The sequence below is a fragment of the Pan troglodytes genome, chromosome 2 (assembly GCF_028858775.2).
Source record: "Pan troglodytes isolate AG18354 chromosome 2, NHGRI_mPanTro3-v2.0_pri, whole genome shotgun sequence".
In the NCBI taxonomy this organism is placed as follows: Eukaryota; Metazoa; Chordata; class Mammalia; order Primates; family Hominidae; genus Pan; species Pan troglodytes.
The window spans coordinates 67,858,237-67,880,610 of NC_086015.1; the positions used below are offsets into that span (position 1 = coordinate 67,858,237).

The 22,374-nt window shown below is 39.5% G+C and overlaps 1 protein-coding gene across 10 annotated transcripts in view; it reads left to right on the forward strand.

Annotated features, from left to right (window-relative positions):
• The window catches only part of ATXN7 (ataxin 7), a 145,330-nt gene that overhangs the window by 22,981 nt on the left and 99,975 nt on the right, over window positions 1–22,374 (forward strand). For all 10 annotated transcript variants that reach the window (XR_010155625.1, XR_010155626.1, XM_054680746.2 and 7 more), the window contains exon 2: window positions 11,041–11,139. The gene's annotated coding sequence lies outside the window, so the exon portion shown is untranslated. The remainder of the gene's footprint in view (window positions 1–11,040; window positions 11,140–22,374) is intronic.

Sequence of the window (22,374 nt, forward strand, 5' to 3'; positions counted from 1 at the left end):
ATTTAGCCAGAGAGATGTTTGAAGTGTAGAAACTATTGCCATGTATACATTTTAAAAAGTCTATTGTTTCGTAGTCACATAAGTCTAATAATATATTTTGGAAATTACGTATAAACATATGCACAGTGACATCTTGATTAGCACATAGAAACCTCAAAATATTTTTTCATTTTTAAATTATGTTTAAAGTATCTGTTAGATGGATCTCTGTTTCATTATTTATTTTATTTTATTATTTTTTCTAGACAGGGTCTCACTCTGCCACCCAGGCTGGAGTATGGTAGCACTATCTCAGCTCACTGCAGCCTCAACCTCCCAGGCTCAAGTGATCCTCCCACCTCAGTCTCCCAAGTAGCAGGGACTACAGGCATGTGTCACCACACCCAGCTAATTTTTGTATTTTTTTGTAGAGACAGAGTTTCACCATGTTGCCCAGGCAGGTCTCAAACGATCCACCTGCCTCAGCTTCCCAAAGTGCTGGGATTACAGATGTGTATCGCTGTCCTCAGCCTCTGTCTTCTTTTTTTTTTTTTAATGGAAAAATCTTACAGATTTTAGGATATAAGGAAACTTTAAATACGTGTTTTTATTTTTTATGTATTGTGTGCTACCTACTCCTTTGTAAGATACCCAGATATTGACTGCCAGAATATTCTGTTACTGACAGTGTTATGAACAGTAAGCATCCTGATAGCAAAACCAACTCTAAAACCTCTATTTTCACTCCCTTCTTCTCCCATCAAGATAATCAGTAGTTGCTTTATGTACAAAATGGAAAGTCAGATGATAAGAGATTTTTACAGAGGCTTGGATATTATTTAATAATATGAATTGAATAGATTATTCTGTGGAATATGTTTATAATTCAACATGGTTTTGGCTATTTTTTAACTTTTTATTTTGAGATAATTATAAATTTATAGGAATTTGCAAAGATGGTCCAGAGAGGTCCCGGTTATTCTTCACCCAGTTTCTCCCATTTATTATGTCTTAACTATAGTGCAGTATTAAAACCAGGACATTGACATTGGCTTAAAGTACATATATGGTTCTGTGTCATCTTATCATGTGTATTTTCGTGTAATCACTACCACAATTAAGATATAGAACTATTCTATCACTAAAAAGATCTTGGTCGGGCGCAGTGGCTCATGCCTATAATCCCAGCACTTTGGAAGGCTGAGGCAGGTGGATCTTGAGGTCAAGAGATCGAGACCATCCTGGCCAACATGGTGAAACCCTGTCTCTACTAAAAATACAAAAATAGCTGGGGGTGGTGTCAAGTGCCTGTAATCCCAGTTACTCGGGAGGCTGAGGCAGGAGAATCGCTTGAACCTGGGAGGCAGAGGTTGCAGTGAGTCGAGATCGTGCCAGTGCACTCCAGCCTGGCGACAGAGCGAGACTCCGTATCAAAAATAAAAATAAAAAAAAACAGATCTCCCCTGTGCTACCCCTTTATAGCCACATTCATTCCTATTATCCTCACAGTCCCTAACTCCTGGCAGCTGCTAATCGGTTCTCCAACTCTAAATTTGTTATTTTGGGAATGTTACATAAATATGATCTTTTAAAATTGGCTTTTTTCACTTAGCATTTTAAAAAGAATTTTATTTTTAAAAGAATATGATAAAATTTTTAAACGAATATTTATTTTTTTAAAGTTGTTACCCAGAGTTTGATTCACTAATTTTTAAGACCATATATTTCTAGCTTGGGTGTTCCATACTCTGTGTTGCTATATTTGAACAGCAGCTAAAGTCGAATATGCCGACGTAATAGCTGATTATAGCATTAACCTTATTGCCTGCTGTTAAGGATGATACCCTGATGTTAAAGGGAAAATTACCCTGGGAAAAGTCCATCCTATCAACAAAGTAGATATTACAACTGATGAAGAGCAGGAATAAGAAGTCCCAATGTTTATACCAAATAAAGTAACTGACCATATTTGTACTCCATTTCATCTTGAAATCTTCAAAGGAGAGAGACTTTTTGGAACATGATATTTAAATGAACAGCAGTTGAAATATTTACATTAATTAACTAATGTAAAGCTTATGTCACAGAATTGTGGAATGTCACCATACGAAATCAAGTGTCTGCATCATGTTAAGCTTCTTTGAATGTCTTAAGTAGGAAATGGAGTTCTATGGATAGGCAAGGGCTGGAAATAACCTCAGAAAAATCAAATCTTCAGATGCTGGTATACTATTTTCTGACAAAATACGGAGAATATTCTAGGATCTATAGGAGGGCATGTTAGTGTTTGGCTGCAAATAATGATACCATGGCTCTAGGGAATGCCACATGGTCAAACCTATAGCACTGAGCAAATAGAAGGTGAATCCCAGGATACCATTCTGCAGCACATGGCAGTGAATAAGCACTGGCTCCTCAGCTTCTCCAGAATTCATGTTCCTGAGGTTGTGTCAGCACAGATTTTTATGAATAGGGTAATCTTGCAACTAGCAAATGATTTTTGTTTGGCCCTAGCTCCTAACATTTTAGATAGTCTTCCTCCCAGTTGGGAAAATATTCCTGGTAATTAAAATCATCCTCTACTTACCAGCTTAACATTTTTCCCTTGATCACATTTGTTTTCTTTAAGCAGCATATGATTGTACTTAAAGTAGCTATTGGGATAGAGGAGAAGGGAAACAATCATTTATTGACCATCAGCTATATGCCAGCCACTTTGCTAAGTGTTTATGTTCATTCATGCATGTAACTGCAGTATTGAAAAATTTCATTAATGATACTCATTAAGTTATGGATCTGAAATAAACAGCATCCTAAGCAACTCTTTGTAGCAAGCCAATTTTCTTGGTCAGATTTACTCAAGGGGTTTGTTGACCAAAACACAGTAGAGAAAGAGTGAGACATAGTGCATATATGCCTGTGAGAAATGGTTTAAAGAATATAATTATATCTATTAATTTGTATATTCATGAGACAGTGTGTAAAATGATACAGAATTTAGACATGTAAGACCCAGCCCCTCTCCTCTTAGCTGTTTATCCAAATGAGGGAAACAAGTTTTGAGTTAAAGGAAAATATCGACTAACTACAGGACTTAAACTGCTTAACCCATCAATGTAACATGTATAACAAGGCATTACATAATTATTTTTGAAATCTTTCAGATTGTAAATGCTTTAATATTCGGAAGAGGAAATGATTACTGATCTCTGACCCTTGATTTTGTTATCTGTATGATTTTGCTACCTCGTAGAAGTAAATAAAATAATGTATATAAAAGACTTAATATAATGCCTACTACTTAGTATACCTTCAATAAATTGTAGCGGTTGCTGTTGGTAATGAAAATTATGACGATAGTAAGAATACTTTATAAGAGTAGGCTAACTGCTATAATGACCCAAAATCCCAGTGCCTTAACACAATATAATGTTTATTTCTTGTTTAAGCTCAGAGTGTGTTGGCAAGGAGGCTCAGAGTGTGTTGATTCCCCCAGTCATTCAGGAGTGAAATTGTGTGGCTCTGCCCTCCTGTAAGTACTTGGAGCCCTTTCCATTTGACCAACAGAGGGTAGGAGAGACTGAAGCTCAAGCCAGAGAGGTCTGTATGGGCCTAGCCCAGAAGTGGGGCACCCAACATTTCTTTTTTTATTTTATTTTATTTTATTTTATTTTATTTTATTTTATTTATTTATTTATTTTGAGACGGAGTCTTGCTCTGTCACCCAGGCTGGAGTGCAGTGGCACCATCTCGGCTCACTGCAACCTCCACCTCCCGGGTTCAAGTGATTCTTGTGCCTCAGCCTCCTGAGAAGCTGGGACTACAGGCACGCAGCACCACGCCTGGCTAATTTTTGTATTTTGAGTAGAGATGGGGTTTCACCTTGTTGGCCAGGCTGGTCTGGAACTCCTGATCTCAGTGATATGCCCACTTCAGCCTCCCAAAGTGCTGGGATTACAGGCGTGAGCGACGAGCGACTGTGCCTGGCCCCAGCACTTTTTTTTCTTTTAAGAGATGGGGTCTTGCTCTTTTGCACTAGCTGAAGTACAGTGGCACAGTCATAGCTCACTGCAGCCTTGAACTCCTGGGCTCAAGTGATCCTCCTGCCTCAGCCTCCCAAGTAGCTGGGACTACAGGTGTGAGACACCACACCTGGCTAATTATTTATTTTAATTTTCATAGAGATGGAGTCTCGCTGTGTTGCCTAGGCTGATCTCGAACTCCTGGCCTCAAGGGATCCTCCCTCCTCAGCCTCCCAAGGTGCTGGGATTACAGGCGTGAGCCATCACACCTGGCTTACACAACATTTTTGTTCACATTTTGGATTCAGTCACATGTCTCTACCTTACTGCAATGAATATTGGGAAATTTAGGCAAACTATGTGCTCAGGCAGAGAATGTAAATATAGGTGACTATTGGCAATCTCTATCACAAATAGTATTTACAAAGGCTTAGTAGAAGTGGAAGCATTTTCCCTGGATCTTTTAGAGAAGAGTGAAATTTGTTGTGTGCTGCTCAGCCTGTATTTAGGAGGTAATATTTAAAGAGGTGGGTAGAATAATTAAAAACTGTACGAGCATTATTAATGAAAACTACATTTATCCCACTAGCCACTGCCCTTACTGTCAGTCATTTGCTAAGTGACCTTTGGGAAGCCATTTATCTGTTACAGACCTGCATTTCCTCACTTACAAGTATTCTTTGTAGGGCTGTGGTGAAGATTAAACAAGACAGTGCGTGTACAGAGTTTAGCAGAGGGTCTGATCCAAGTTAAGCACTCAGCGAAAATTGTTCTTATTGGTAGTGTTGATAAGTATGGCCTCAGAGTAAAACGCGTGCTAGCTGTTCATTTATTTAACATCTATCCTAAGGGACCATGCTAGACTAGCAAAGAATGACTTGACTGAGGACACATATATGAATTTTAGAATTTTGTAACCCCAGGCCAGTCATAGGAGATTAACGTTCCCCTGGTAGACTACTGGGGAACAAACTCTCTCTGTTCCCCAGGCTTTCCTCCTCCCAGTCAACTTTAAAGACACCTCTACCACACACACACACACACACCCGCCAACTCCTGTCAACAGGAGTACTGGACTTTAATTTGCCTCTTATCGCTCCTTCACACACACACACCCACACACCCACACACCCACACACACACACACACACCCCAACTCCTGTCAACAGGAGTACTGGACTTTAATTTGCCTCTTATCCCTCCTTCTCCCTTCCTTAGCATTGATGTCTATAGGTGAGTTTGCCTGGTGAGAGTGAAGGTAAATGCCAGAGCAGCTCTTTATTCCACTGGCCTAATTGCAAGTTCTTAGCAAGGCAATAGCATCCCACTCCAGGCACATATTAACCTGAGTGGCAGGGTAGCCGTCAGGACCTGTGGTTCCATTTCATCCAATTCAATTCATCAGGCATTTATTAACACTTAACAACATTGGGCCCTAGGGATACAAGAATGAAATGTTGCAGACCCAGCCTCCAGGAAGCCCACCTAGGGCAGTAGGCATGATGACCTGATGAGGTTTCATCTGAGCTGGGTTTTGAAGTCTAGATGTGAGTTACTTGGAAAGTAAGAAAGGAGTTCAAGGAGGCATGAACAACAGGTGTGGAGAAACAGGTGGGAATTGTGGTGTATTGCAGTGGAGGGAATGGTTTTAAGCTCAACTCTAACATGCACTACCTCAGCTTTTATTGGCCTCATCTCACAAGCCTCAATTTTCTGATAAAGGAGCACAGAAAGAGTTCCTGTGTTATAGATGAGAGGACTAAGTGAAATGATGCATGTAAAAGGCTTACTTTTTATTACTGGGCGCATGGTAAGTGTTCAGTAAATGTCAGCTACTACTACTATTATTATTGTCATGTGCTTTTATAAATTGACTTTCAAATCTACTGACTTGATCAGGGTTTTGCACAATGACAAATTGGAGAATTACTGGGAATTTTATATTTTACTTTTCTTGTAGCTAATGGTGAAATGGTGCCCTGTAGTCACAAATAATGGATAGAAAAATGCCTTGCTGACCTTTCTTTGCTAAAAGAAGAGGGAACCTAGTTAACCTCAGTGAAGCCTGGGAGAGATAGGCTCAAGATGGGAGAACTGTGTGTCCTGAAATGGCAAAAGAGTGAAGGATGGCTATATTGAACATATTTGGAGAGAGCAGAGGGACTGAACATTGTGTAGGTATATACTAATAGAAGCTGTTAGAAAATGGAGGCTCCTTTAAAAATAAGACTCCACATGAGGCGTTCTACGAAGTGTTGAGAAAGCCCTAGGACTGACTGCAGTGGCTGAAATGTACTCAAGAAACCCAGGCCAGAGTTACTGGAGCCCTTCCTCACAATTGGCCTTGGCTCCCTCTCCACTTGTGTGTTTTCACATTGACTTGATCTTCAGTGGAGTAACTCTGAGCAGTGGCTGTAGCTCAGTAGGTAGAAAAACTCTCTAACCCTTGAAGAGGGGAATACAGTAGCACCATTGAAAAAAGAGGTTGTGTATAGAGTTTCATTCTTAAATTTGCTTTGCCAAGGAGAAAGCCTGTGAGAGTGAAAGCAAGGTGGAACTGGGGTCCAAAGAGAGGGAGTAAACTAGATGCCATATTAATTTGTATTTCTGGAGAATATGTCTGCAGTTTATATATAACTTGGTTTAAACATTTTTGTAACCTGCTTAAAAAATTTGGGTTTGGGTGGTCGATTTTCATTTGGAAGAAAAGATTAGGAAGACAGTATAGTTTTGGGGACACAAGCATGGCTACCTACAGGAGACAGGTCTGAAAGGAAAATAAGTGATGCAGCCAGCTGAGTACTTTGGAAATTACATGCCAAATGACAAAGGGCAGCTCCCAACACAGCTTCATTCAGTTATCCCCCTCCAGGAAAGTTGGCCCCTGTGGCCAGATTTTTAGATTTTTCCCAGAGAAACCAGGAGTTTGGAATTTTATATGAATCTTCCAGCCTTTTAAATATTAACAACAAAGTCATATTGTTTTCCCCAAGATCACCATGGAAAACAAAAAAGTGGGCTATTTTAGGCCTGTGGACTTTTCCATTTGCAGTGAGTATCAAGATGGAGAGAAAAATGCACAGCCTAGGAGTTAGGTGGCTCAGCTGAATAACACTGCCAATTCTAGTGCCAGACACAGTACTTGGCATGGAGCACATTCTCAATGTGTTTTGTTTTGTTTTTGAGGTAGAGTCTCATTCTTTTGCCCCAGGCTGGAGTACAGTTGCATGATCATGGTTCACTGCAGCCTCAGCTTCCCAGGCTCAAGTGATCCTCCTGCCTAAGCCTCCTGAGGAACTGGGACTACAGGCATGCACCACCATGCCTGGCTAGTTTTTAAAAATTTTCTGTAGAGACGGCGTCTCACCCTTCCTCAAGCAGTCTTGAACTCCTGGACTTAAGCAGTCCTCCTGCTTTGGCCTCCCAAAGTGCTAGGATTACAAGCATGAGCCACTGTGCCCCAGCCTCAACATATTTTTATTGAATAAATAAACCAGCTGAGATAAATCTCTCTTGGTTTTCAGTCTTTACATATCTAGAATGGAGAGATTGGAGTCAGCCTTCAAGGTTTCAGGTTGTTTTTGTTGTTGTTGTTTTCTCTCCCTCCTCCTCCTCCCCCAACAAGCTCTGAATTTATAAGATCACAACTCTTTGTGCTTTCCTTGTAGGGCTAATTTCTCTGGCTCCTTTTCTTCCCTCTTATGCCCTCTCCAAGAACCTAGGGTGGCAGTCTCACGTTAAAGCTTGGCGATTTTGCCTAGAAGTTAAGAATTTAAGTTTATACTGTTAAAAACAAGACTGACTTGGTTTAGCCTTTTTTCTTTCATTTATTGTGATTAGTAGGTTTGTGCTTAATTTTGACACACTGGATGACATAACAAGAGGTGATTCAGATTATGCCTTAAATTGCAACAAAGTTCTGAATCTTAACAGAACACAGAAATGTTACTCCTAGAAAATAAGCCATTTTCCCTGTAAAAGCCAATATAACACTGCCCATGTAGCATTGTAGGCTTTTCTCTGTTTAAAATGAATGATGGGGTGTTTCTGAACCCTTCGGCCTTCTGCAGTATATTCTTTTATAACACATTCTGGTGATAGCTCTACTTTTAAAATACGTTTTTTTACTATCTTGGACAAGATCATTTTTTGTTGCAGTTATCACAAATCAGTTCAAAAAAATAAGCTCATTAAAAGGTGGGGGCGGGGGCACTTACCCTAGATGCCAGGGGATTCTTAGAACCCTAGGGAACCTAGGGAAGGAAGTGCTTTGGGCCACTCAGGGGCTATGGCAGTAACAGGAAAGCCCAAGAACACTCCCAGGCAGAGATTCTCTCTCTCTTTCTTTCTTCCTTCCTTCCTTTCTTCCTTTCTCCCTTTCTCTCTCTCTCTCTCTCTCTCTCTTTCTCTCTTTTCTGTCTCTCTCTTGTTTCTCTGTCTCTCTCTCTCTTTCTCTATCTCTCTCTCTCTTGTTTTTTCTCCTGGGGGAAACGGGAGATAAGTGGCCTCTTGGGTCAGATTCACTCTGAGCAGCACATTCATTCTTTCATTCTCTCTTTGCTGACTCTTTCCTATAGACTGAGAGAGCACTTAGAGGTAGCTTGCAGCCTCCACCAAACTAGACCCTCTTCATCTCAATTTCTCCTTCTAAGAAGAACACATTGACTGTCTCAGTTTGTGTCGTGTGTCCAGCTTTGACAAAGATGGGAGTAAGTAGTTTGTAGCCCCATAGTACAAGTATGACTTGGCATGGAGTTGAGAATTACTTAGTGCTTAGAAAAAAGGGTCAACATAGGCTAGGGAGCTCCTGTAGGATAAAGATATCTTCTATAATCTCCCTCCCCCTTAAAAAAAAAAGTAAATAAATTTATGCTTCAAGTTAGGTCTTCTTTCTTTCTCTCCCACTGCTAACTGGCCATCATTTAAATAAATCTTTTTTAAAATTATATTTATTGAATGCTTATTACAAAGTAGTTGTTGAATGAATAAAAGGTATCAAGTTTAATAATTCTAAGAAAATTTTCCAAGTCTATTTAAAATGATTTCTTTTTAACTATTTCTCTTTGCAAAACAAAATTAAGTTGCCATTGAGGCAGTTTGGTGTACTGGAAAGGGAACTAAATATCACCAAAGGCCCGGATTCTAGTTACAGTTTCACACCACTTGTTGGCTAGGTAATCTTGAGCAAATTATGACCTTCCTCAATCTGTTTCTTCAGTAATAAAATGGAGATCATAGTAACAGCTCTTTTGAACACAGGGTTATTGGAAGATCAAATGAGAGAAAACATACAATCATGTAATAGGTTTTTTCCCATACTAAAGAAAGGCTCTTGACCCCTATTCTAAGTAGAGAAGTTTCTGTTTTTAAATGTTTATTTTTAGTAACTGCAGCTATCATTTTTCTCTAAGAATTGGATTTCCTATAAAGCATTTTTACAGTATGCGACTAGTAAGTGATGAATTCTTTTAAAACCAAAACTATCCTGAAGGAGATTTCATAGTATTCTGAATCTGATGACTTCCTTGGATACTTTGGAGAAATAGCAGCAGTGTCCAGATGGAAAATTGAAAAATGGCTTGACCTAGTGAAATAAGATCAAGTGCAGAGTCTAATCTGATGCTGGTGTTGTTCTGCCTTCACCTTCTGTCTACTCTGAAGGAATCACCATCAGGGTGGTGAATGCTTATCATGAACATAACATCTTTATTGACTGTCTCTATCATGACAATTTGTAATTAGCTTTGAATGATTTTTGCATAGCTATAAAGTATTTAGGATTCAAAGAAATGCATTTTGGCTCAGGACAGACATGTTGAACAAGAAAACAGCTTTTATTGGAAGTAAGGCAGAAAAGGAGCACTAAAATGGAAATCAGAGAAATTTTTTAAAAGAAAGGAGACTGGGAAGGAATTAGAAATCTGAAGAGAAACATCTGGTTTATAAAGATTGTGAGAATGATTTTAAGCATTACTGAATAGCATTTTGAGTGAATAAAATTGACACTTTTAAAAAGGGAGAGGGAAGCAGTATGACCTGGGAATAACTTAAAACCTAATAAAGATAATTATGAGTAAATGTTCAAAACATGGCATATAATTTCAGCCACTGATTTTCAGAGATGCTTTATTTGTATCTTAGGATCTCAGGCCATAGGAATATTTGGTTACCATCTTAGAGTACATGAAAATAAATAAAAGTTGAGCAAAGCACTATTACCTCCTCCACATCTTGCTTTATAGCCAGTGAGAATTATAGGGAGAGAAGTATATGAGTAGTGAATTTTTCATGTGAGCTCAGCCTGTCTTGTGCTTTATACCTTGACAACATCTGCCCGATAGCTGTGTCATTGCCCATATTTGCCGCTTTTTCTCTTCTGCTGCATGTGAGATTTGAAGACCAGCTTATTTTCTAACTTTGGTTTGTTAATCTGTAATTTATTGACTCCTTAACTCATTGCTCCTCCACAAATTAATTAAAAAGTTACCACATTTTACCTGAAATATATGCACACAACTATGAAGATAATGGAGCACATAGTTTCCTTGTGCTTTTTATTAAGATGGTTTAATTGAATTGTTACCTGTTGAAGTATTAAAAATTGCTTTTATAAACTGCTGAAATGATAAAGAACGACAGCGTGAGCTCTCCAAATAATAATCTCATTCAATCTGTGTTTTTAAAATCTGTGATTTGACAAGTTTCATAGGAGCAGGCTTTCTGAATCGCCATTTTAAAAATTAAGTGGAAACTCATTAGTGCAAATTATATACAATGATTTTAAGCCCCAGGAGGCTAACTCTGTGTACATATTGAATAGTCATTTGTTCTTGGTTTATTGTAACTATAGCCAATTAAGTTCATTGTAAAAAAAAAATCACATTTGTAGTAAAATTGGTAAAATGTCTTGAAATTTAACAGTTTGACATCTCAAAGCACATATAATTTTGGAATATCTGGCAACCAATGAGATTGTATGTTTCTGATTAGCTTTGTCCATCCACTGTTTCATCCATTTGCCTTTTTTCTGTTTTTGCAGATCTGAACAGAATTAAGACGAACGAGCTTTCACAATTGCAGCAGATGAAGATCCATTGGTAAATTGATCAGGATTTTTGGCCTACCCTCCAAAGAAAAGGTAACTGGCTGTTCTGATATCGCAAACACAGTTGAATAAATATAATGCTTCCAGTTATAATAGAGTTTGAGTTCTACCAAAGGATGATAGTTTATTTTAAGGCATCTGTGTAAGATCTCAAATGTTAAATGTAATCCTGAATATGATCTTAGAAAAATAAAATGACAGTGAGTTTAGGAGTATGATATTATTAGGTGTTTGTTTCTCAACACAAAAACTGCTAAATAGCATCCCCTCCAAATTTGTTAAAATTGCAGGAAGACTTTAGTTATAGAATCCTCCTTCTTTCCCAGTCTATACCCACTTTTTTCTGGAAGTTATCCAAAAGTGTGCTCTTGTTTCTTTCCAGCACCATTCCCCCAGCTCCTGTTTTCTTGTCTTTCCATGTAATGTAGACCCAGCTGCTTAGGGCAGGGAAGATCCTCAGCAAGATTGTAAAACAGGCAAGCGTTCTTCAGGAACACTTTCTGGGCCCATTGCCTTTGCCCAGGCTGACAGACAGCTCTGTGGTAATGAGTAGTCTCTGATCATTACAAAAATAGCAGCCATCATTAATGGAGTGTCTTTTTTTTTTTTTCTTTTTTTTGAGACAGAGTCTCAGTCTGTTACCCAGGCTGGAGTGTAGTGGCGTGATCGTGGCTCACTGCAACCTCCACCTCCTAGGTTCAAGTGATTCTTGTGCCTCAGCCTCCTGAGTAGTTGGGACTACAGGTGTGCACCACTACACCTGGCTAATTTTTGTATTTTAGTAGAGACGGAGTTTTGCTATGTTGGCCAGACTGGTCTCGAACTCCTGACCTCAAGTGATCCACCCGCCTTGACCTCCCAAAGTGGTGGGATTTCAGGCATGAGCCACCAACGCCTGGCACATTAATGTTGTTTCTCACTGCATGTCCACCATTGTACATTTACTGTTTTGGGAGGATAGTGGTGAAGTTTCACATAATATGAAGCAGGAAATTCCTGGAGGAATTTTGATTTAAAAAAACAAAAAGGGCTGAGTACAGTGGCTCACACCTGTAATCCCAGTACTTTGGGAGGCTGAGGTGGAAGGATTGCTTGAGCTCTGGAGTTTGAGACCAGTCTGGCCAACATAGCTACACCCCCAACTCTAGAAATTTTTTTTTTCTTTTTTTTGAGACCTATTCTTGCTCTGTCGCCCAGGCTGGAGTGCAGTGGGGCCATCTCGGCTCACTGCAAGCTCCGCCTCCTGGGTTCACGCCATTCTGCCGCCTCAGCCTCCCGACTAGCTGGGACTACAGGCGCCTGCCGCCACGCCCGGCTAATTTTGTTTTTGTATTTTTAGTAGACAAGGGGTTTCGCCGTGTTAGCCAAGATGGTCTCGATCTCCTGACCTCGCGATCTGCCCTCCTCGGCCTCCCAAAGTGCTGGGATTACACGCGTGAGCCACTGCGCCCGGCCTAAAAAAATTTTTAAAAATTAGCCAAGCACAGTGGTGCATGTGTATAGTCCCAGCTACTCAGGAGGCTGCAGCAGGAGGATGGTTTGAGCTCAAGAGCTTGAGGCGGCAGTTAGCCATGATGATGCTGCTGCACACCAGCCCCAGCGGCAGCAAGACCCTATGTTAAAAAACAAGCAACAACAACAACAACAAAATTATTCTCCTACTTCTGAAAGAAATGAGATAACCTTTAAGTTAAGGTGCAGTTTAAGATGAGTCATTAAAGACTGAAACAACAGAATCGAAACAAGGAAGACGAAAGGAGTTTCAGCCTCTGGAATCAATTATCTTACATACTTAGGCAACAAATGTGATGCCACAATCAGGTTTTAGGCAACTGTAGCAAAAATGGTAGCATTTCAGACAACACGTAAAAGATAATATTTTTACCATTACCAATCTGAAACAACTTCACAAAAAGTGTTTTAGTACTGTTGAGATGTTTGAAAGAACAAGAGTTTGGGGAGCTATGAAGTCTCCACCTTAAAAACAGTCTCTTAAAATGTTCTGGACTAAAGCTGAAGGGCCATAATGCAGAGATATCTTTCAGTGATCGTTGAAGTCATCACGTTGAATGTTGTTCATTGTATCATGTCTGCAAGGTGCCAGAGAAGAGAGAAACAGGCTTTCCTGTGTGGTGTCCAATCACTGACAATGGAAGGGTATGGGGAGAAGTTAAGAGGAAACATGTTTGGCAGAATGCCAGAGGAGGTCTTTAGTGCCTGTTTATGGAGTTTCTACTGTGTGCATGGGGATTGTCCCTGGGAGGAAAAGGAGAAGAATAGGAGGTGATTTACATGGACTGCAGTGATGACTTAATGCTTTTTTGAATATTATACCAATGAAAAGATTAATATGATGCCAGGAAGTAAGTGACCAAGAAGCAGAGAAAGAAGAGGAGGCACAAGTTCAAAAGTCTGTAGAGGCCAGAGAGACCAGAGAGGGCAATAAAGTGAGCCAGGTGGAACTGTGAGAAACCATCCGGTCCATGATCCATCTAATGTGGCAATCCCTTCTCAGCAGCAGATTGTAGGCCCGATATCTGTTCATTCAACAAACATTTATTGGGTGCCAGCCTATGTGCTATGTTCTCTTATGGTCACTGGGGATAAATTAGTAAATCGAAAGGACAAATATCCCTGCCATTGAATTGGCACTTACCTTTTTTTCTTAATTAACAAGTAAAAATTGGATATGTTTATCATGTACAATGTATTCTTTTAAAATATGTATTCATTGTGGAATGGCTTAAATTAACTAATTTAATAGCTAATTAACATAGGCATTACTTCTCATACTTATGTTTTGGTTGTGAGAACCTTTATCTAGTCTCTTTGCAATTTGCAAGAATACAATACATTGTTATTAACTATAGTAAGCATGTTTTGCAGCTGAGTTCTTGAACTCATTCTTCCTAACTGAAATTTTGTACCTTTTGACTAACTTTCCCTAAACCCCTCACCTCTGTCCTCTGGTAACCACCATTCTATTCTCTACTTCTATGAATTCAACTTTTTAAGATTCCACATATAAGTGAGATTGTGTGCTGTTTGTCTTTCTGGGCCTGGCTGATTTCACTTAACATAATATCCTCCAGGTTCATCTATGTTGCTGCAAATGACAGGAGTTCTCTTTAAAAAAAAACAAAAATAGAGATAGGGGTCTCGCTATGTGTCCTAGGCTAGTCTGGAACTCCTGAACCCTGGCCTCAAGTGTTTCTCCCACCTTGGCCTTCCCTCCAGAGTGCTTGGATTACAGTTGTGAGCTACCATATCTGGCTGGATTGCCTTCTTTTTAAAGATTGAATAGTATTCCATTGTGTGTGTGTATAACACAGTGGAATATTATTTAGCCATAAAAAAGAAGGAAGTATTGATAACATGTTCCAACATGGATAAACCTTGAAAACGTTTTATTAAATGAAGGAAACCAAACACAAAGACCACATATTATGTGGTTTCATTTAATATTCAGAATAGGCAAATCCATAGAGACAGAAAGCAGATGTGGTTTTCGGGGGTTGGGGAGGGAATGTGGGCAGTGATTGCTTGATGAATACAGGGTTTCCTTTTGGAGTGATGAAAATGTTCTGGAACTAGATAGTAATGTTGGTTGTACTACACTGTGAATGTACTAAATGTCATCAAATTGCACACTTAAAATGGTTAAAGGCCAGTTGCAGTGGCTCATACCTGTAAATCCAGCACTTAGGGAGGGCGAAGCAGAAAGACTACATGAGTCCAGGAGTTTGAGACCAGCCTGGGCAACATTTGAAACCCCGTCTCTATAAAAAAAGTACAAAAATTAGCTAGCCGTGGTGGCATGCGCTTGTAGTCTCAGCTACTTGGGAGCTGAGGTGAGAGGATCACTGGAGTCTTGGAGGTTGAGGGTGCAGTGAGCCGTGATTGCACCAGCTGGATTGCACTTGAGCCTGGGCAACAGAGCGAGACCCTGTCTCAAAGTAAATAAATAATAAAATGGTGAAAATGGTGAATTTCAGTTATGGGAGTTGTATTTAAAAAATAATGGCATTTAGAAAGACTTTCAGAAATGTGTACTTTATGTCTTGGACATGAGAAGGTGGTTTAGCTAGAGTGGAGTCTTTGTAAGGGGGAGCGGTGGATGCTAAGGGTGGGAAAAGGTTTGGCTAGATATTGAAAGATATTGACTGGCTAAGGAGTTTAGCAGCTATAAATATAGCACCATATACTCCATGAGGAAGAAGGAAACTCAGGAGAGGTTGGTGCTCTGGGAATCCCAGCTAAAGATGAAGTTTCAAGCAAAGGAAGTGACTTGTAGTTTTATCAGTCCGTGCCGTTGCTACTCACCTAACAGAGTTTTGTGACAATCTCACAGAAGTTTCAATATTAGTTTAGAGTTTCTTCTTCAAAAAAAAACTTTATAAAAGGATAATCATCTTTTAAAATAATCATCCTGAATATAAAACTATGTTGATAAAAAATCTAAACATTATATAAATATATATGCTAATAAAAAGTTCCTTTAAGTTTAAAGAATTAAAGCATCTTTAATTCTTTAACTCCTTGCTTCTCATATGGTAAATCTAGAGTTATCTAGATTGTTTTTTGCATAGACTTATCATCATCATCATCACCACTTTTTCACAAAAATAGGCACATGTGGGCCGGGCACGGTGGCTCACGCCTGTAATCCCGGCACTTTGGGAGGCCAAGGTGGGAGGATCACGAGGTCAGAAGATTGAGACCATCCTGGCTAACATGGTCAAACCCCGTCTCTATTAAAAATACAAAAAAATTAGCCGAGCTTGCGCCTGTAGTCCCACCTACCCTGGAGGCTGAGGCAGGAGAATGGCGTGAACTCAGGAGGTGGAGCTTGCAGTGAGCCAAGATTGCGCCACTGCACTCCAGCCTGGGCAACAGAGCAAGACTCTGTCTCAAAAAAAAAAAAAAAGGCACCATATGATTCATAGTATTTTTTGCATGTTTCTTTAGAAAATGTTTATCTTGGCTGTCATTGCACTTGTTTCTTTTGGACCATTACATTATATGCTATTTTATTTGTAAAAACAAACAAAAAGTTGAAAAGTAACGGCCACATACCTCTATTAGAGGATGAATTGTTATAAAATGTGAAAGTAGCTAACACACTGAGCACTTAATATGTGCCAGGCACTATTCTGAACATATTAATTTATTGACTCTTCATAAGCTGATGAGGTAGATATTATTGTTATCTTCCTTTTGCAGAGGAGCTAACTGAGGTACAGATGAAAAAATTATCCTGCCAACGTCCAGAGTTAGGTGGTGGCAGAGATGGGTTCCAGGACCAGCTTCATCTCCAACTCATGTTCCTATGAGGAATGCTGTGGCTGGTGGTGTCAGATTTTACTTAGGATTTTTTCAAGATAAGTCAATCTGGAATTTTTTGTGAAATTTTCCAAGTTTTAATGTTGGCTTAAAAAATAGCTTTATTGAGATGTAATTCAAATGCCATAAATTTACCCCTTTAAACTGTACATTTAATGGTTTTTAGTGTATTCACAGTATTGATTGTATAACTGTTTCTTCTATCTAGGTCAAAAACATTTTTAGCACCCACATTGGAGACCCCATCGCATTCCTAAGCAGTCACTCTCCATCTTCTCTTCCTTCAGCCTCTGGAAACCACTAATCTGCTCTCTGTCTGTATGGATTTGCCTATTCTGGATAATTCACCTAAATGAAATCAAATAATATGTGACCTATTTGTCTTCTTTCATTTAGCATAATGTTTTCAAGATTTATTCATGTTGGAGCATGTATCAGTGCTTCATTTTATGGCTGAATAATTTTTTTTTTTTTTTTTGAGATGGAGTCTCACTCTGTTGCCCAGGCTGGAGTGCAGTGGCACCATCTTGGCTCACCACAAGCCCCCCCCCCCCCCCCCCCGCCGCCAGGTTCAAGCGATTCTCCTGCCTCAGCCTCCCAGGTAGCTGGGACTATAGGCGTGCACCACCATGCCCGGCTAATTTTTTTGTGTTTTCAGGACAGATGGGTTTCACTATCTTGGCCAGGCTGGTCTTGAACTCCTGACCTCGTGATTTGCCTGGCTTGGCCTCCCAAAGTGCTGGGATTATAGGTGTGAGCCACTGCACCTGGCAATAATATTCTTTGTAGAGATATATCACAATTTGTTTATTCATTTGTTGATGTACATATGGGTTGTTTCCACCTTTTGGCTTTTAGGAATTATACTGCTAATGAATATTAGTGCACAGGTATCTGAGGTCTCTGCTTTCAGTTCTTTTGAGTGTATACCTAGAAGTGGAATTGCTGGATCATATGCTAATTCTGTGTTTAACCTTTTGAGTAACTACCACTGTTTTCCACAATGGCTGCACTGTTTTACATTCCTGCCAGCAATGTATGAGGATTCCAGTTTTTTCATATCCTTGCTAACACTCTTCATTTTCTGTTCTTTTGTTGTTATTGTTTATTACAGCCATCCTAGTGGGTGAGAGGTGGTATCTCTGATTTAGATTTGCATTTCCCTAATGACTAATGATATTGACCTTCTTTTTTTGTTGTTGTTGTTAATTTACTGGGCTGCGTTCTTTCTTTTCTACATTCTAGTTCAAGTCCCTTATCAGATATATGATTTGCAAAAATGTGTAGGTTCTGTGGGTTTTCATTTTCTTGATGGCATCCTTTGAAGCACAGAAGTTTAATTTTGATGAAGTTCAATTTACCCATTTGGCTCTGTTTTCATTCTTTTTTAATTTAATTTAATTTAATTTTTTTTTTGAGACGGAGTCTTATTCTGTCGCCAGACTGGAGTGCAGTGGCACAATCTGGGCTCACTGCAACCTCTGACTCCCTAGTTCAGGAGATTCTCCTGCCTCAGCTGCCTGAGTAGCTGGGATTACAGGCACGTGCCACCACGCCCAGCTAATTATTGTATTTACAGTAAAGACGGGGTTTTACCATGTTGGCCAGGATGGTCTCGATCTCCTGACCTCGTGATCTGCCTGCCTCGGCCTCCCAAAGTGCTGGGATTACAAGTGTGAGCCACCGCACCCGGCCTTGGCTCTGTTTTTAAAAAGAAATACCTGATAAGTCAGATTCCAACCCACTAATTGCCTGCTTGTGATTGCTGCTTTGCTGCCACTGCCCCAGAAACCATTTGGAAAAATCCTCATGCTTTTTGAAAATACCGGTTTTCCGAAGAGATGGAGCAAGCTCTGGAAGGCAGGAAAGGCAGATTTCTCACCAGGAGCAATTTTGTTTTGGTTCCCCTTTTCTACTCCTGAAGTTCCTTCACTTAGAACACCTTGATGTAGACGTGGGGGCATAGTAGGAAGTGGACAGAGGATCAAGGTCTCCAGGTCTTGAAAATTTTATGTTGATCAAAAGAGAACATTGGTTAAAATAAAAGATTAAATTGGTGAAAATAAATATTTGTCTTGAGCCATAGATGATGTCATTTAAAATCAGAATGGCCATAAGAGTGTAGTTAGTAATTGTGTGTTTCTAGGAAGAAAGGTTTATGAACCAGTACACCTAGAAGTCATCTGGGGTAAGGTCTTACCCTTTATATTTCTTTGAATGTGTACTTGGGAGGAGAGGAGGACAGATAACTGTATTCATTCATAGTCATTCATACACATTAGTGAAAAATAGTTAAATCTGCAGGCCTTTACCTCTACCAAGAAAAGGAGAGCTTTGCTTAGAGCTGGACCTTGGCTGAGGAAAGGAGGAAGAAGCATTTGTGTTGTTCCTTCCCTCTTATACTAACATACCTGCATTGTTAGTCCTAGGTTTCACCCCAAAGGCATTTTGCTGACCAATTTGGAGACGTGGTTACAACTCGTCTTATGGTTTGTGGGAAAGTGGGTTCCAGGTTCTAAATAACACCCTTATGTTGGGAATGCAAACTGTTGATCTCTGGGAGACTAAATGTATGTCTCATTGTCACCTTGATTTCAGAGCATATACTCTTAACTCTGAATCCATAAAGTCCTGTGATATAGAGGTGGGGATGAGTTCCCATGTGCTTAGTGAGAGGGTTCAGGAAAGAGTTTGTTAAAGAAATGGAATTTGTGGAAGAACTTTGATTGAACAGCAGGATTTCTGCCAAGGGAGGGAAACTGTTAAAGATGGAGTGGCCTATATGAGCAAAGGCTTGGGAACTGGGAGTTGGATGGGGTTGGGGTGGGGGCATGTTTGAAGTTCTGAATTTGTCATTTGGGCTGGACCATAGACTACCTGCAGGAGGCAACTGAACAGTGTAGAAGTGGTGGAGCTGAGGCAAGGGCAGACTGTAGAGGACCTTGAATGCTAGGAGAGAAGTTCTTATTTATTTTATCTGTCAGTGGGGAGCCCCTAAAAATGTTAGAGCAATCACTAACATGGCTAAAGCCATAATCCAGCAAGATTGGTCTGATAGTATAGCGTACATAGAATTAGGGCTTACTATGTGACAAGCATGGTGCTAATAGTAATAGCTGACACAGTGTGCTTTTTTGCACTGTAAATTTCTTAATGTTCTTCATAAAGTAGTTACTCTTGTTTTACTCATTTTATAGATGTAGAAATATGCACAGAGAGGCTAAGTGATTTCCCCAGAGTTACACAGCTCGTAGTGGTAGAAGTGGGATTCAGCCTGGGCAGATAGGCCCTAGAACCCACGCTCTTAATGGCTGAGCCCCCAAAAATGGTGATATTTACAGCATTGTCAGTACAAAGGTACATGGGAAATTATGTTTAACAATGTGTTTAACCTGCATTTTATGGTAGCTGACGCAGTACACTAGAACTCTATACAGTCAACTTCCTTTTATAGCTGAATATTGGTCCAACTTTTCCATTCCTTGTCTTTTTTTTTTTTTTTTTTTTGTAACAGGGTCTTGTTCTGTCATCCAGGCTGGAGTACAGTGGCACGATCTCAGTTCACTGCAGCCTCAATCTCCCAAACTTAAGCAGTCCTCCCCCTCAGCCTCCCAAGTAGCTGGGACTATAGACACATGCCTGCATGCCTGGCTGTATTTTTTTTTCTTTTTTTTTTTTTTCAGTAGAGACTATGCCTCACTGTGTTGCCCAGACTGGTCTCCAACACCTGAGCCTTGGTCCCCCAAAGTGCTGGGATTACAGGCATCAGACCATCACGCCTGGCCTCCATTCCTTTTCTATAACTTGAAACTTTCTATTTGTAAAAAATTCCTCAGCCTAAAGACTTTAAATCAACATTTCAAATCAAGTTCGTCATAAAATTACAAGCCAGTTTTAAATCCCTAGAAACACTGGGCATTACTAATTACCTTTTATATTATAATTTATTATTACCTTTTATATGTGTATTTTCAAATTTTCTTCTCTTTTCAAGCAATTTGCTATTACTGGTGAATGTTTCTTTGGGAGAGTTCATATGTACATGCAAACATATGATTAAGAAAACAATCCAAAAATTCAAGGGTTTGAGATGTTTAGCAAATGATACATTTTACTATAGAATAAGTATGTGTACAGGTTGAGTTTTTAAAAAGCTATTTATGTCTTATCTTTAAGTCCTCACTCTTGCAACTGTCCTTATTATTCCTAATTTTGCACTTGATTGCTATGAATTCCAGCCACTAAGCTGATGAATTCAATTTACTCTTTCCACTATTCTCCCTCTACTGGAATACTGATATTCATGACAAGCTGTAAGGTACTTCACTAGAGGGAGCATAGTTAAGGAAAGGCATGCCCCTTGTGCAGAATACAGCCCTGGCTCTCTCTGGAGAAGAACGAGGAAAGGGGAAAGATGTAGTCAGAGGAGTGAGAGAGGATTTGAACAAAGGCTCAGCCAATTTTAGGAAGATATAAAGAAACCAAAGCCAACACATTCCTAATTTAGTGGATCTGAGTTTCTTGTTACTCAAATGACTTCAGTCCTTTGGGGTTGATAATGGAGAATCTCTGTTACCAACCCTGTAATTTACACAGATAAGTATACTGTAGTTAACTGCTTTTCAAGTTTATTAAAATGTTGTACTGGGACTGGTGGTTTTTTCCAATTGAAGACGGTTGTGTGGGATCTTGTACCTTAGAAATGTTTTGGGTAGTTTTAGCCTTTTTACATTAAACTGGATTTAATGTAGGAAAGGTCAACTTTTTGTTTTGTTTTGTTTTTGTACATTGTGATACCTTTGGCCTTGGAACAAAACATTTTATGAGTGCAAAGAATCCTTTTTGTAAAGAGAGACTTGTTAGCCTTGGCATCTACTGAGAACATCCCTAAATTTGGGTGACGAGATAAGACCACACTTTAAATATGTCCTTGGAAGGGATGAAATGCACAGAATTAGCAGTACTTCACCTCTGACAGCCCAGTTCTTAAGCCATAGACAATCTAGTTGGTGGTGACAGTTTTGATGAATTGTTTCCCCTACTTCCTACTTTTCTCACATACTCAGTGAAATTACTATCTTGTGTTCACCCTGGTGCCTAGTAGAGTGCCTAGTCTGTAGCAGGCAATCAGGAATTGTTGGATAAATTGAATACTCAATATTCAAGCCATATAAAATGAATTATTACTTCAGTTTTCAGACAGTGAAGTTCCTCAGAGTTACAAGGCATCATCAGAAATGCACTGGCAGAAGCACTGATTGATATTATACAGGCATAATACTATATTAAAATAACATATTAAGTGAATATAAATTGTATTGGCCTGGTGTGGTGGCTCATGCCTATAATCCCAACACTTTTGGAGGCCAAGGCAGGAGGACTGCTTGAGCTCAGGAGTTTGAGACCAGCCTGGGCAACATAGTGAGACCTTGTCATCTCCACACACACATACACACACAAAAAATTTATACACAGTTATATTATTTTTATAATTTGGTGGTATGGAAAGGGGATTATCTAGGTAAGAGGTCATCAAGTTCTTTACTGTGGGACTGCAGGTAATACAGCTAAGTATTGGGTTTCTGTTGTACTCTTGTTTATAAACAGTATGCTTTGCATAAGGAATGCTTTTAAAAGTTGCCAAAATTCAGATATCAGATGCACTGTGTCAGCTTGCTGTTTTGACTTTTTTTGGTGACTCATTCCAACTTTAAGGAAACTTCTAACAACTATGGATATCAGAACATTTCTAGGAGTTAGGACTTTTTTATGGGTGAAGAAAGAGTGGGTAAAATGCATTGGCTGCAGCAAAAGAGAACTGGTTGAAGAAATACCAGGAAATACCCATCAATCTCTTGTCTGCACATCCTCTTCAGTTTGATAGTAAGTTTCCTAAGGGATTGAGCTGAATTGCTCAGTTTAATA